The 16,938-nt window shown below is 38.1% G+C and overlaps 1 protein-coding gene across 1 annotated transcript in view; it reads left to right on the forward strand.

The window, feature by feature from the left end:
* The window catches only part of NCKAP5 (NCK associated protein 5), an 890,670-nt gene that overhangs the window by 753,005 nt on the left and 120,727 nt on the right, over positions 1–16,938 (forward strand). The window lies entirely within an intron of this gene.

Here is a 16,938-nt window from a genome sequence, read left to right on the forward strand (position 1 = left end):
GAAGTGACTTAAGTTCAAAAGTTACCACTGTCTTCATGGGCAAGACATACTGCCTCAGAACATCCATTTTCTCACCTCTCAAGGGGTGTCATTAAAATTGAACATCTCTTAAATTTCTGACTCGTAAAGAAATGCATCAACAAACAATAAACAGGTAAAAGGAAACAATCAGAGTATCATCTGGTTAACTCAATGAAACTGGGAAATGGAGTCAGAAAATAATTGATGGCTTTGGGAACCAGTATTAGTACGTTTGCACTCCATGATGAGCAAGGCAGAGTTTTATGTAATGGCCAAAGAGCATTTCTTTATTTTGAACACTCTGTAATAAAAAGAAAAAAAACAGCTGAGGTTTGTTGTGCTTTCATATCTCTCTCTATGCAGCCTGCCTCCTCACAAGCTAAGACTTCCTCCACTCTGCCTCAGTATTTTACAGGTTTTCTTTGTCTAGGTGTTCTCCCTGAACTCTTTCAGTTGCTTTTATAACAGGCAAAGTCATGGAAAGTCAGACCATTTGAATCATTTTGAAGCTGTCCCTGAGAAAGCGCTAGAAAATATATCTGAGTGCAGGAAGACACGTGGATTGGCAGAGGGGTCTAGAAAGCTGATATTTGCCATTGCCTATTTTTTAAAAAAATCCTCTTAATGTGCATATTTGCTCAAACAAGCTCCAATGAGCCTTGCTCAGAGCCCTTTGGAGACCAAGCTGGCATAGAGTATGTGGGGTTTCACAGGGGCAGTGTACGGTGTGTGAAGGATAAACCCCAGCTGCCTGATCTAATTGGCTAAAGGGAAGAAGAAAGAGATATGCTCTAGACTAGCCTGTCCAGTCAGAGAAGGCGATGGCACCCCACTCCAGTGCTCTTGCCTGGAAAATCCCATGGACGGAGGAGCCTGGTGGGCTGCAGTCCATGGGGTCGCTAAGAGTCAGACACAACTGAGCCACTTCACTTTCACTTTTCACTTTCATGCACTGGAGAAGGAAATGGCAACCCCCTCTGATGTTCTTGCCTGGAGAAGCCCAGGGACGGGGGAGCCTGGTAGGCTGCCGGCGATGGGGTCACACAGAATCAGACATGACTGAAGTGACTTAGCAGCAGCCTGTCCGGTATTGTAGCCACTAGCCAAATGGCGCTATTGAAATTTTAAATTAAGTTTCTATGTCAAGCTCATCAGATTGCAAGTGTTGAAAAACCACACATGACCAGCAGCTACCATATTAGATAGTGTTTATATAGAACATTTCTGTCATCTAGAAAGTTCAGCATGTTTCCAGATGGTTGAGACGGTGTTGCTAATTTACCCTCTGAACTTTGACACAAACATCTTCGCCTGCCTCCTCAGGGAAATAATGAGAAATTGTAGTTCATGTCAGAGATAGAAAGATGTTTGGTAAATCCTCTCTTCAAAATGTAATCCCTCACACACACAAATGAAAAGAGCTCTCTGAATTGTAGAATAGATCTCATCTCTTAAATTAATTTTCTCTCTGCTTTATCTGTTAGTGCTTAATTCATAATTTATTGGTCACAAATTGTGTGGGAAAAAATCATCTCCCTCTATTCTGTTTCCTGATCCCAGCCACGATAAATGTTGGTCAGAGACAATCTTGGATCTGTAAAAAGTTGTATCTCATTTGCTCTCTTACAATCAAGATCCAATATTGTAATTACTTTTAACAGCTGTTGCATGTTCATGAGCTTTTCCGTTTTGCCTGTTTTAACTTGAGGCTTTTCTGGAATAACTTTTAAGGATCTCTAGTCCCTGCTTATGAAGCACGATGGTTTATTTTCACAGTAGGCACATGTGCCATAGATATGTAAGCTGTTTCATTAGCTGTCACAGATTTCTTAAATACACATCCAAATGGCAGAGGATGGTGTTTGTTCTAACAATTGAACTCAGTATTTATTCATTGGGTGTCTTCTGCCAACACACTATTTCTCCCCAAATAGATCTCCTTTCCAGGAGCCATTCTAATTTAAATGAATTTTGTAAAAGACGGGCTGACAATATTAGCAGTTCTGAGAGGTAGAATAATAAGAGTGATGTCTGCCTTCTAACATGTAAGAACTGGCAATCATAGACAAAGTTGCTGGCTTTTCAGGTGGTCTGTTCTCATGTGACCTGTGATTTTTTTTTTTTTTCCTTTCTGATGGCATAAATGCGTATCATGAAGCACGGGCTAAAGTAGAAGCAATATGAGTTTGCTTTGCATTGCACCCATGGAAGCTCTGTAATTATTTGTTGATTAAAATAAATGACCCAGATTCATTCTGTAAGCTGGAGAGTTGCTTTACATACATCGCTTCATGGGAAATAGATGGGGAAACTGTGGAAACAGTGGCAGACTTTATTTTGGGGGGCTCCAAAATCACTGCAGATGGTGACTGCAGCTATGAAATTAAAAGACGCTTACTCCTTGGAAGGAAAGTTATGACCAACCTAGATAGCATATTCAAAAGCAGAGACATTACTTTGCCAGCAAAGGTCCATCTAGTCAAGGCTATGGTTTTTCCAGTGGTCATGTATGGATGTGAGAGTTGGACTGTGAAGAAAACTGAGAGCCAAATAATTGATGCTTTTGAACTGTGGTGTTGGAGAAGACTCTTGAGAGTCCCTTGGACTGCAAGGAGATCCAACCAGTCCATTCTGAAGGAGATCAGCCCTGGGTGTTCACTGGAAGGACTGACGCTAAAGCTGAAACTCCAATACTTTGGCCCCCTCATGCAAAGAGTTGACTCATTGGAAAGGACTCTGATGCTGGGAGGGATTAGGGGCAGGAGGAGAAGGGGACGACAGAGGGTGAGATGGCTGGATGGCATCACCGACTCGATGGACATGAGTTTGAGTGAACTCCAGGAATTAGTGATTCACAGGGAGGCCTGGCATGCTGTGATTCATGGGGTCACAAAGAGTCGGACATGACTGAGCGACTGAACTGAACTGAACTGAAGGGAGGTTTACACCCCTATCTCTTCTGAATGTTTCCTGTCTGTGTGGATGCTTTGGAACTATGCAACCATGCTGGTCCAGCCCGGTCTGTTGGAGGGCATGGCTGGTGAGTGCAGCAAATCCATCAGTATGCCTAGTCCTGAGTATGATAGATGTTTTAGGTTCTGCCCATGGACTACAGGTTCAATACAACTTTTCATCCTATCTGAAAAAACTGCATTAACTGTCATCTGCTGAATACAGCCTAATGATTCTGTACAATCTAAGTAGCTACCTAAAGAGAGACACAGAAAGAAGATTGTTGAACACATTGTGAGTTTAGTAGCTATATTTTAAGTAGTGAAAAAGAAAATAATTTATAAAAATATTTAATTCTTTGTCCCTCAAAAATAGAGAATGAAAGGGTTACCTGGATATTATTTAGCATATTCTGATGTAGGAGGAATAAAAAGGGTTACTTCTAAGGGTTAATTGTCAGTTTCTCGGAAACTTACAAAGAGAACCAGGTCGGTGATGGGAAAGAAAAGAAGCCTAACCTGAAATTTAAATCTTAAGAATGGCCATAAACTTCTCTGTTGGTTCCAGTTTCCAGTAAAGCATCTCTAGGACTATGGACCGTAACAAATCAGATTAAGAAGTTCCTTTATATTAAAAGAATTTTCTAAATTCTAATGAATTAAGAAACTGGTATAGCAAATAAAATCCAAAAGTAACATTCTTAATGGAATTGGAGTCTCTACCTTTATTCAAACTTACTGGTCAGATTAAATAATGCTCACCTTTGCCACTTACAAATCATATTAAATAACACTCTCAATTTCCTGAACTAGCAGAGAGCTCTCTACCAAGAACACTTACTTCTCCGACCAGTTGAGTTATGAATGAGTTATGTTTGTAACTCATTCTCATATGACTATCATTTGTCTTGTTAATTATATGATTTTAAGTACATTATAAACCAATGAAGTGTGGTGCAAAAAGAACTGTTTCTATAAAACAAAGTTGAATGCTTCAAAAGCATGTAAAGGCATATCTCTAAAAGAGTGGGATCAAACAATATTTGTGTCTAATGCAAAAACAAAAAAAATTGTGGGAGATGGGGAGTTATATTAAATGTAGAGGCATGCTGCATGGAAGTTGCTTCTTAAGTGGTTTTAAGTTCTTGTTCCACTGTTAAGAAAAACAAAACCTAGCATGTGTTTGATGCCAAAAAAGACATTGGAAGATCTCATAATAGGATCCCTGGAAAAGAAGCAGCTTTGGCCCTATTTTAAAAAGAATGTTATTTAACAAGCACATAATGCTTATGATGTCAGGTACTGTTCTCCAGCCTTTACAGTGTTCATCAGTGTACTCTCCATTATAGTCCTGTGAGGTAGGACCTGTGTCTGTACCCATCTTCCGGACAGGGACACTTAGGCACAAAGAGCCTGTGTCACCCAGTGGTAATTGACAGAGTGGAGATTTAAGTCCATGGTCTGGGTCCAGGTGCTCCCTTTCACTTCCCATCTGTGCTCCCTTTGCACGGAACACAAATGGACATGAGGATCATTTTCTGATTCTGTACTCTGACATTTTGATTAACCGGCCCACTAGTGATCAAATCAGATCAGGGGCTTCTGCAGTGTAATCACAGTAAGGAGCCTACCATGTTTACACATTTCTGAAAGCCTCTTGCTTTTTGGCATCCACAACTTTCCCCTCTCTTGTGTATTCTGCCCTGTCTTCTTTAGGACACCTGTGTTATCATTACATTGATAGGACATTATTCGCATGTTTTCTGCCTAACACAGTTGTTTTTTTTTTTTTTTCCTTTTCCTTTTTATCTGATATTTCAAAGGGTCCTATACTCATATCTTTGGACCAAAATAGAAAGCAAAGAATGTTATAGTGTAGATTATTCTCACAAACAGTTGAGAATCTGACAGTTTAGAACCACGGTGTAAAAATTTGCTGTCACTTCTGAGAGTATTGACTTCTTTTTGCTAATGTTTTGTTTTATATTATTATTTCAGATGACATGAGACAATTTTTAAGTTCTTCTTGTGCTTCTGATGTATTTTTCCTTCCCTGAATTTATTTTCAGAGTGTAAATCTCTCCAAGAGTCTTATTTGACAGGACACTACACAACACACTCACCTCTCCACCTGTCCTTAAGCAATGAACCCTGCTTTCTGACAACCAGTCTAACTCCCCTGCCATTCAGGGGCCATCCAGAGTCATGGGGGTCCTCACTGAACTTCTCCTCTGCTGGAGCTTCCATAGTATTGGTAATCTATACCACAGAATAAGCAGTTCATTCATTGTCCTCTATGCGGTTACAGAATCCTAGTCTCATGGTACTGATGGTGGAGGTCACACAATGGAGCCTCCATAACTCGGGATGTCATGTTAACTTTTATTTCACCTAAATAGAAATCTCCTTGAGGGTAGCAGCTATGCTGAATGTAGCATTTTACCCACCCACAATGTCGTTCATAGTACATATTCAGTGTATGCTTTGATGGCTTAACCTTAATTCAGTATTTTTAATGGAATTTAATTTTGTGTATGTTGGGAGTGATGTTTCTTTTTGTTTGTTTTTTGTATGCAACAATCTAATTGCCTTTATTCTTCTAGTTTAACTGAGGTATAACTGACATATAACACTGTATATGTTTAAGGTATACACTATAATGATTTGATACATGTATATATTGCAAAACGGACATTACAATAAATCTAATTAACATGTCACTATGTACAGATTTTTTTTTCTAGTAATGATGGTTTTTAAGATTTCCTAGTAGATTTCAAATATGCAGTATAGTATTATTAACTGTGGTCACCATGCTGTACATCTCCAGAACCTATTGACCTTAATAACTGGAAGTTGGTACCTTTTTATCCCCTTTATCAGTTTCTGCAACTCCCCATCCCCCACCAATCAGTTCTATCAATGAATTAGTTTTTTATTTAATTCTACATATAAATGAGATCATGCAATTTCTACTGTCTGTCCAAATTATTTCACTTAGTATAATGTCCTCCTGGTCCATCCATATTGTCATAAATGGCAAGATTTAATAATTTTTATGGCTGAATAGTGTTCTATTATCTATATCTATATATATATTTATAAATATATCTCTAAAAATATATAAATATATGTTATGAATCAAAAATATGTGTACCATATATAACACATTTTCTCTATCAATTTATCCATCTATGAAAACGGGTTTAGGCCCTTTGGCTGTTTCCCCATTTTGACTCTTATAAATAATGCTAAAGTTAACATGATGTACAGATAATTGCTTCTTTGGTATAGTCCTTTCATTTCTCTTGAGTGTATGCCCTTAGCTGGAATGGTTAGATTATATGGTAGTTCTGTTTGTAATTATTTGAATCATATCCATACTGTTCTCCATTGTGGCTATACCAATTTACACTCCTACTAACAGTGTACAGGGTTCTTTTTTTCTCCACAACCTTAATAGCACTGTTATCTCTTATTTTTTGATAGTGGATTCTAACAGGGGAAAAGTGATAACCCATATGATTTTAATTTACATTTAACTAATTATTTGTGATGTTGAGCACCTTTCCGTGTACCTGTTGGTTCTTTGAATATTTTCTTTGAAAAAAGACTTATATCCTTTGCCCACTTTTTAATTGGCTTTTATATTTTGCTTTTGGATTATATAAGTTCCTTTTTGCTTTAGATACTAACCCCTTACCAGATAGGTGACTTGCAAATATTTTCTCCCATTCTGTAGTTTTTTTATTTTGTTGATGGTTTCCTTTGCAATGCAGAAGCTCTTAAGTTTGACATAGTCCCACTTATTTAGTTTTGATTTTTTTGCTTAAACTTTAGATGTCATGTCCAAGAAATCATTGCCAAGACCAATGTCCAGGAGGTTTGTTTTTTTTTTTTTCTATATGATTTATTCTAGGAATTTTGTAGTTTCAGGTCTTATATTTAAGTCTTAATCCATTTGAGTTAATTTTTATGAATGATATAAGATAGGGGTTTAGTTTAATTCTTTTAAATGTGAATATCCAGTTTTCCCATCACCATTCATTGAAGAGCTTGTCATTTCTCCATTGAGCATTTTTGGCTCCTTTGTCAGATATTAGTGACCATATCATGCATGGATTTATTTCAGGATTCTTGATTCTATACCATTGCTCTGTGTGTCTGTTTTTATGCCAGTACCATACTGTTTTGATTTCCATTGGTTTATAATGTAATTTAAAGTCAGGAAGTGTTATCCTTCTAGCTCTGTTCTTCTTTCTCAGAACTCCTTTGCCAATTAAGCATCTTTTGTGATTCCAAACAAATTTTAGGATTTGTTTTCTATTTCTTAAAAAAAAAAAAAGCCATTGGAATCTTGATAAGGACTGCATTGAATCAATATATGACTTAAGTAGTATGGACATTTTAATGATATTAATTTCTCCAATCTATGAACTCAAGATATCTTTCCACTAATTTGTGTCATCTTCAGTTTCTTTCATTAGTGTCTTATAGTTTTCATTGTAGAACTATTACATCTCCTTGGTAAGATTTATTCCTAAGTATTTTATTCTTTTCAATACTATTATAAATGGGATTTTTTTGCTTATTTTTCAGATAATTAGTTATTAGTATATTGAAATGCTATTGACTTTCTGTATGTTGATTTTGCATTCTATAACTTTATCCAATTCATGATTATATCTAAAAGATTGTTATGCAGTTTTTAGGTTTTATAGATATGGAATACCACTGAGTATGATACTAGCAGTGGGTTTACCATATATGATGTTTTTATGTTGAGTTATATCCATTCTATATACAAGGTGTTGAGTTTTTTTATGAATGAATGTTGAATTTTATCAAATTTTTTTTCTGCATCTATTGAGATGATCATAGGGTTTTAAAAATTCTATTATTAGGATATATCACACTTAATGATTTGCATATGTTTAACCATCCTTGCATCCAAGGGATGAATCCCAATTGATTTTGGTGCATGACCTTTTTAATGAGCTGTTGAAATCAGTTTGCTAGTACTTTGTTCAGAATTTTTACATGTATATACATCAGGGATATTGACCTATAGTTTACTTTTCTTGTAATGTCCTTATCTGGCTTTGGTATCGGGGTGATACTGGCCTCATAAAATGAATTTTGGAGAGTTCCCTCCTCTTCAGTCGTTTGGAAGAGTGTGAGAAGATTTGGCACCAGTTCTTAAATCTTTGGTAGAAATTTACAAATGACTATGAGGTCCTAGGCATTTCTTTATTTGGAGGTTTATGTTTACTGATTCAGTCACATTACTCATTCTTCGTCTCTTCAGATTTTTGGTTTCTTCATGGTTCATTCTTGGTAGCTTGGTTGTTTCTAGGAATTTTTCAATTTATTCTAGGTTGTCCAATTTGTTTGTATGTCATTGTTCAAAGTAGTCTCTTATGATCTTTTGCATTTCTAATATATCATCAGTTGTAATGTCTTCTCTTTTGTTTATGATTTTATTTACTTGAGTCATCTCTCTTTTTTTCTTGGCTAGCCTAGCTAAGGGTTGATCTGTTTAAAAAAAGAAAGCTCTTAGTTGGATAATCTTTATTATTCTTTTGTTAATCTTTTCTATTTTTTTTCTCCTCTATTTTTTATTATTTCCCTCTTCTGCTACTCTTGGGCCTCATTTGTTCTTTATTTTTCTAGTTTCTTAAGCTACAAAGTTATTTATTTGAGAGCTTTCTTTTGTCTGATATATGTGTTTATCAGTATAAACTTCCCTCTTAGAATTTCTTTCACTGCATCTCATATTTCTTATGTCATGTTTCCGTTTTTGTTCCAAGATACTTTTTTCTCTTTTCAGTTCTTTGGTTCATTGGTTGTTCAGAAATGTGTTTTGTTTTGTTTTTATTTTAATTTATGCATTTGTGAGGTTTTTTTTTTTATTGTTGTTGTTTGTTTGTTTTTTCCTGTCTTTGGTCTCTAGTTTCATATCATTACTTTTGGAAAACATTTAGTGTGATATCAGTGTTTTAAATTTACTGACTCATTTTGTGTTCCAACATGTGATCTATCCTAGAAATTGATCTTTCCAGTTAAGAAGAATGTGTATTTTGGTATTGTTAAATGGAATGTTCTCTATGTGTCTTGTTAGGTCTGTTTGGTTTATAGTATTATTCACATTTACTGTTTCCATATGGATTCTCTGCAGGATGACCTATCCACTGTTGAAAGTAAGATATTAAAGTCTCCAACTATTACTGTATTGCTGTTTATTTTTCCTTTTACTCCTTTTAGTATTTGCTTCATATATTTAGATGCTTCAATACCATGTGCATAAGTATTTATAATTGTCATATATTGTTGATTGATTTACTGCTTTATGATTATATTATGACCTGCTTAGTCTCTTCTGGACATTTGTAGTTTCAACTCTGTTTTGTCTGATATAAGTATAGTTAACCCTGCTTTCTTACCATTTGCTTGAAATATCTTATATCCCTTCACTTACAGTATGTGTGTAGTTAAAGCTAAGTTTCTTGTAAACAGCATATTAATTTTTTTAAAATTTTCATTATATGTCTTTGGATTGGAGAATTTAATCCAGTTACATTTAAAGTAATTATTGGTAGGTGAGGATTTATTATTGCCATTTTGTTGATCATTTTCTGATTACATTGTAAAACCTTTGTTCTTATCTTACTGATTAAATTTGTGATTTAATGACTTTTGTAGCAGTATGCTTTGTTTATCGTAATCTTGTGTAACTACTACAGGTTTTTCCTTTGTAGTTATCATGAGACTTACATAAAATACATTTATAACATTCTACTTTAAGCTGATAACAGCTTAATTTCAACAGCATGCATAAAACTCTACACTTTTTCTTCTCCCTTCTCACATTTTAGGTTATAAGTGTTACAGTTCACATATTTTTGTATTGTGTATCCAATAATAAATTACTGTAGTTATGGTTATTTTTCATACTTTTTAAGAGCTTTAATCTAGAGTTGTAAGTGAACTATGTAACAGCATCACAATATTAGATAATCTGACTTTGTCTATGTATATACTGTTATATAACTTACAGTGAGTATTATACCTCCATTTATATACCTTTATGATGTTGGTGAGCATTATCTTATTTCCTCTGGAAGAACATCCTGTAGCTTTTTTTGTAAGGCAGGTTTAGTGGTGATCTTTATTAGCTTTTGTTTGTTTAGTAAAGTCTTTATTTCTCTCACTTTTGATATTCTTGATAGTGCATTTGCATATATGATCACCTCCTCCAGATTTTACTGGTTCATTACAGCGGAAACAGTCCTTAACCATAATGAATATATTGTTTCTCTTGAGTGTATCCCCTAAGCCCCATAGACTTTTATACTCTTTTGATTTTTTTTGTTTGTTTTTGCTCAAATGACTGGATAATTTCAAAATGACCTATTTTCTAATTCTTTTGCTTGGTTGAGTCTGCTGTTGAAGTTGTCTATTGAATTTTTCCATTTAGACAGTGTATTCTTCAGTTACAGAATTTCTGTTTGGTTTTTCGGGATGGTTTCTGTTTCCTTGTTGAACTTCTCATTCTGTTTATGCATTATTTTCCAAATTTTATTTAGTTGCCTGTGTGACCTTGTAGTTTACTAAACTTCTTTAAGAGGATTATTCAGAATGTTTTGTCAGACAGCATATAATAGATCTATTTCTTCAAGGTTAGTTATTAATATTAGAGCTTTATTAGTTTCTTTTGATGGCATCATGTTTACCTGATTCTTTGTGATCTTTGACTCTTTGCATTGGTATCTGTATATTTAAGAAAGTAGTTTCCACTTATAGACTTTACAGATTCCGTTGGTCAGAGGGCTTCCCTCATAGCTCAGATAGTAAAGAATCTGCTTGCAATGCAGGAGACCTGGGTTTGATCCCTGGGTCAGGAAGATCCCTTGGAGAAGGAAGTGGCAATCCACTCCAGTATTCTTGTCTGGAGAATTCCATGGATAGACCATACGGTCGCAAAGAGTCAGACATGACTGAGCGACTAACACTCTTTTCACTTTTAGTCAGAGGCAGTCCTTCATCTGCCAGTTTATCTTGAGATTCTGACAGGTCAGCTGGTAGCATCCTTGGACTAATGGAGCTTGCTATCAGGGTCTCTATTTGGATGAAGCCACTGCCTGAGCCCTGAGTTCAGGAGTGCCACTGATTGGGAATAGTTGACTAGAACTGCTGATTTGGTTCTTGCTCAAGTGCAGCTGTAGAATGGGCTCCATAGTTGCTAGTTTGGCATTATACTTAGTAGTTAAGAGGTATAGTAAAAATTGCTTCCCTACCTGGCCAAGGCTATGGAACAGCTGGTATCTCTCACTGCCTGGGGAATCAAGGTCAGGCAAAACTATTCCCTGCGCTCCCTGGTCAGGCAGAGCCACTGAGTTGGTTCTGTGGATGGACAGAGCTATTGGCTGTCTTTTCTACTCAGGTGTCCCTGCAAGTGCAGCTAGAAGGTAGGGCACTCAGCCTTCCAGGTGCTCTGGTTATGCTTCCTGATCAGGTGTAACTGAGAGCTATCCTGAACAGTAGGAGCCTGCTTCCCTGCCTGGTGGTGCAGCAGAACAGGCCCCAAGACCAGCACAGCTTGTTGTTTGGGGATCAGATTAGGCGGAATTCTGCATCAAGTACTCTGGCCAGATGAGGTCACCAGCTAGGCTCTGCACATGGGCAAAGTCACTGGCTGGGATCTCCTCCTCCACCGTTAAGAGGAACTTGGTGTGCTAAGACCCAAGTCCTGGTTACTGTTAGCCCTTCCCCGCATCCCCCACCCTGGCCCCACAATGTGATAGCCGTGGGGTGAGACCCAACTGTGCCTCCAAGGGAGTGACTCACGATACTGTGCGCCTTGGGCTTTCTGTATCTCACTAGGGAAACCATAGGCCCCAGGGGCCTCTCAGTGTGCTGCTGTGCCTTCCGGGGGACAGGTGATGGGATCAGTGTATAGCCATTACTCTTGCCCCTCTAATGAGGGCCTTCTCAGTCTCTGTGGTCTAGAGGGCAGCTTCCATCTTACCTCCATCTTTTGGGATTTTCACGGGGGTGTCTCACCTATGTTGGTGTTACTAGCTGATCTTCTTGTAAGAGGGACTAAATTCAAGAATGACTTGTGTCACCATCTTGATGATACCACCCTTAAGGGAGATGCTTCTAACCACAATAAAACTATGATCTTCTTGGTTCGAAGACCATGCCTTTTTCTGTCCACTTATGTGTATTTTTGTATGAATCCCTTGTACCTAGGTACCCAACTCATATTTTTAATCCTTTAATTTTTAGTTTCTGAGAAGCAAGAGATTTTTTTTTAGGCATTTATGTTCTTTGTTACCTTAGAACTTGCCATTGCAAAATGAACACAGCCTCACAGAAGTACCCAGAACTGAACCATCAAACAGCCAGCCCAAAGCCATCTCCTCTAGGGTATTTGGCGATTCAGAGAAATTGGAAAATGCTAGTCATATTAAACATTTTAAAATGTATTTATTTTGCTTTATGGGACTTTCCACATGGAGCTGGTAGTAAAGAACCTGCCTGCCAGTGCAGGAGACAAAGAGATGTAGGTTCAGTCCCTGGGTGGGGAAGATCCCCTGGAAGAGGGCATGGCAACTCACTCCAGGATTCTTGCTGGGAGAATCCCATGGATGGAGGAGCCTAGTAGGCCAGAATCCATAGGTTCACAAAGAGTCAGACAGAAGTGCAGTGACTTAGCACGCATGTGTTTTGCTTTTTTAAAAGATCTACCTATCTGTCTCTTGGGTACTTTGAAACTATAGACAATAAAGTGAGAGGAAAAGTAGAAGTCATCAAGGGGACATTAGAATGATATGGACAGAAATACGGGAGGAGTAGGCGAGTGAGTGAGGGGTTGGGTGAAGGAGGAAAAGTGGGTCTGAGTTCTGGTTATGGAAGGGTTTCATGTTGATTGACCTGTGCCTCTCTCAAGACACAAGCCATGAGGGAGTGAAGAGAAGAGGCAGGGACAGCCATACAAGTTTAGAGCAGCTATCTGGTTTCCCATACTGCTAGGTTGTAGGCTTGCCTTATGAGTTTCTGCCCTTGAGCTGCTTGTGTACTGGCCACAGAGGCAGCTTCCAAGCCCTGCCCTATAGACCCACAGAGCAACAGGAGCCGCAGTGTGGTGATGCTTCAGGGATGCTGAGGACTGTCTGGGTCCAGATGGCAGAGTACCCACCAGCAGTGGTCTGTCAGCTTGCATGATCAGAAGGACCATGCTGGCTTCATTATGGACACCTGTCAGCATGAAAACATACAGAGAATGTGCAACAGAGATCCTGTCTTACACACTGAGCCCTGCAAAGGATGTTAACTTGTCTGAGGTGCAGAAAGTGGCCTCTCTGAGAAAGAAGGGACACTTTAAAAGACCACACAACTCCTGCATGGCAGGGCTTGAAATGATGAGATCCTCCACACAAGGTTGGTTTGGAATCAAGTTAAGAGCAGCAGAGGAGACGAGAAAGAATCTTCAGGGTTATGGCACGATGTGATTTTGTCCTCTTCACAATGTACCCAAGGCCCTCTATGGACTTGCTTTACCCTCAACAGCCTCATTTTTCTTTTTTTCCCTGACACAAATTCTCTGCTCTAGCCAAGCAGAAACATTCTCACTCCACAGAGCCTGACATAGGTTTTCCTTCAACTGTTCCATTTTGTATGCCATTCCTCCATTCAAAATGCTATTCTACCCACCCTTATCCCACCCACTGCCACTCCTCTTTATTCAGTTAACCAGTTCAGAACAGCAAGGGTTTGCTAGTATTAGGGATTCAGTGGTAAAATGCGTTTCTCAACAGTTCAGTCTGCAAGTGCCATGGAAAGAACAGAGTGATATGGTGAGGGGCATATGAGAGTCTATGGAGGGTGGGGATGGGCAGAGTGGGGGGTACCTCTATTGGACGAGGTACCTGAAGAAAACCTAACAAAGGAAGTAATGCCTCCATGTGCATCTCAACAAATGAATAGGTGTTTATTAGGTGGATAAGGGAGAGTATAAATGCCAGCCAGAAGGAACAGCCTGTGCAAATATGTGAGGCATCCTTTCAGTCCTGTTTCTGAATTAATATGCTTTGAAAGTGGTCCTGGAATAACCACCCTGCTCCCCAATCTCCTGCACATGCCTGGCTCACCAGGTCCCAGTCTATATTTATATGTTACTTTATGCTAACTGCTAAGTCACTTCAGTCGTGTCTGACTCTGTGTGACTCCATAGATGGCAGCCCACCAGGCTCCCTCGTCCCTGGGATTCTCCAGGCAAGAACACTGGAGTGGGTTGCCATTTCCTTCTCCAATGCAGGAAAGTGAAAAGTGAAAGTGAAGTCTCTCAGTCGTGTCCGACCCTCAGTGACCCCATGGACTGCAGCCTGCCAGGCTACTCTGTCCATGGGATTTTCCAGGCAAAAGTACTGGAGTGGGTTGCCATTGCCTTCTCCGATGTTACTTTATAATACGCCATATATTTTTTTTCTTGCATGTTTGTTCTTCATTCCCAAATCATTTGAGGGATGTTTTCTACTTTTGTTCTTTGATGCAATACTCAGGCTTACTGGCTTATGTGTCATGGTGTGCTTCCTGTCTACATTATTGTTGAGGGTAAACATAGCCTGTTATAAGGAAGTGAGGGTTGATTTCTACTCGGTAATTGTTTGCTTTGGCTTTTATTTTCATAAGGACAAGGACCTTGACTTATTGGCCTCTGAACCCTGTCAATGCAAAATTCTAATAAAGTGAGCTTCACTAAATGTTGAGTGCACTGAGTGAACCTCTGGGATAAATGTAAAGGCTTGCCAACAGAGGACATAAAAGGAGATGGCTTCACAAAGAAAGTGACCATGAGGGGAACAAGAAGAGAAGGGAGGGAGAGTGGTCCTTAGGGCACTGTCCACTTAAGATGAAGAAGGCAGACTTTGCAATATTATGTTTAGACATGTCAGGACAACCAGGGGGACTTATTTCTCCTTCTAAGTGCATTCTAGTTTTATTGTTGTTTGGTTTAGTTTGGGGTTTGGGTTTTGCTTTAGTTTTATGTCTTCCTGATTCCATTGGGACCTCATATGTGGTTTCCCTCTTGGAATTGTTCGTACATCATGTGTCTTGGATGAGGGACTGATGTTTCATATAGTTTAATGGATGTGGGTTCTTATCTCTCCTGCCCAAAGCCCCTACCCCAAAATCTTAGCCACTTAATAGAAGGCACCTGGCTTCCTGTTCTTTGTCTCATCTTAAAACTAGACATATACCAAATATGTATTAATTGCTTTTAAGAGTACATGGATAGCTCTTCATAAACCACCATCACCTGAAGCAATGAAAAATCTAATATTCTAAAAGCAACAATGCAAATGGAAATGCCTAAGGGGCTCAGCCAGGTAAAGGGATAAGCAAGGGAAGCTGTGTACCCAGCTGCCAGCTTCCACCACATGTGATCATATGGAAATGCTTGTTAGATTTTACCATAGATTTAGACATTTTAAGAAATTGGAAGTGCAAACTTTTGTATGCAGTCTCCTGACTTTTAAATGTTGGCTTCTGATTCAGCTATTTTATAACACCGAGGAAGCCCAATAAAACATCTGTGAACCAGATTTGATCTGCAACCTGCTTTTCTTTTCTTGCTGTAATGATGATAGGTTTTAATTTCAAATAGTATAAATTCTCAGAATACCTGGGCACCAAGCTTTAGAATCATATTCATGAGACAGCTAGAATATATTGCTGTATTCATTATTTCAAGAAAAATTCATTGACCATCTACTGAGGATGCAAAATTTATCATTTAATAATAAGATATAACATGAACAAACAATTGTGTAGCAGAATAGTAAATTAAACAGCAATATTTACCAGCAGAGTTTCTCAGAGGAAAGAGTAATTTTATCTGGGATATCAAGGAAGCCTTATAGGAGGTAGTGACAGATAAAATGGGCCTTGAAGGATGCATAGGAGTTTGTTAAGGTAACAGGCAATTCTTAGACTAGATTCGGGATTAAGCTTAGTATCAGGGTTTATATTCAGATTAAACCCAAAGTCTGGTTTTAATTGTGACTAAAAAATTATAAAATTGTCTTCACCTGATTTGGTATTATTTGTCCTTCCCAATCCCTTCCAACAATATCAGATTAATTCATTGAGTTCTATGGAAAAGCATAAGCCTCTGAGGAGTCACCATGCTAGTTGAATTCTCTGCCACTATGGCCTTCTACATTCATTCTCTCTAGCTTTTTGTCTGAGTAGAATCTAGTTCAGCTAAATTAAGGAAACTGATGAAAACTACAGAGCCTTCTGCTTCTAAAGTTTGTTTTAAGAATTTTAACATTAAAGAACTTTTCAAACCTGAACATAAACCAACATTATATTGAAACAGGCTAAGTGATTGAAATGTAAATTCAGGAAATGTACTTTGTCGCATGTAACCTTCAGGCTATATTTTTTTTTCATATTTTAAACATATAGGAAAACCTGATAATTCAGAATTTAGTGAACTTCATGCAGTCAGTGTTTATCATAGTAACCTTAAAAGCTCCCACAGTAAAAATTGTTATTAAGCATTACATTTTCATGAATTTTAGATAAATGTAAGGATTTGGAAATGCACGGGATGAAAAGTACTGAGAAAGGCATGGTGATGTTTACCTGGGGATTTGATTATGCAGATTGGAGCATTAATTTCTTGGCACTCAAAGTTGTGGAATGTCCATTGCTATCAGTGGATGTCACACCAGGGAAATTTTATACCTGGGACTAAAAGATTAAATAACCCAAACTCTGACATGCAAGACCACTGTTTCCAGGGATGAAAGCAATCTGGCTTTGTCTTCACCTCTCTTACCAAGAGGGCACACTTGTCTGAGACCTGCCTGACGTATTCAGGAGCCACTTTCTGGAGCCAGGTAGAGATTCACAATTTATACAGCTCTTAGGAAACTCAGGAACAAGTCTT

Source organism: Capricornis sumatraensis, chromosome 3 (genome assembly GCF_032405125.1).
Source record: "Capricornis sumatraensis isolate serow.1 chromosome 3, serow.2, whole genome shotgun sequence".
NCBI lineage: Eukaryota > Metazoa > Chordata > Mammalia > Artiodactyla > Bovidae > Capricornis > Capricornis sumatraensis.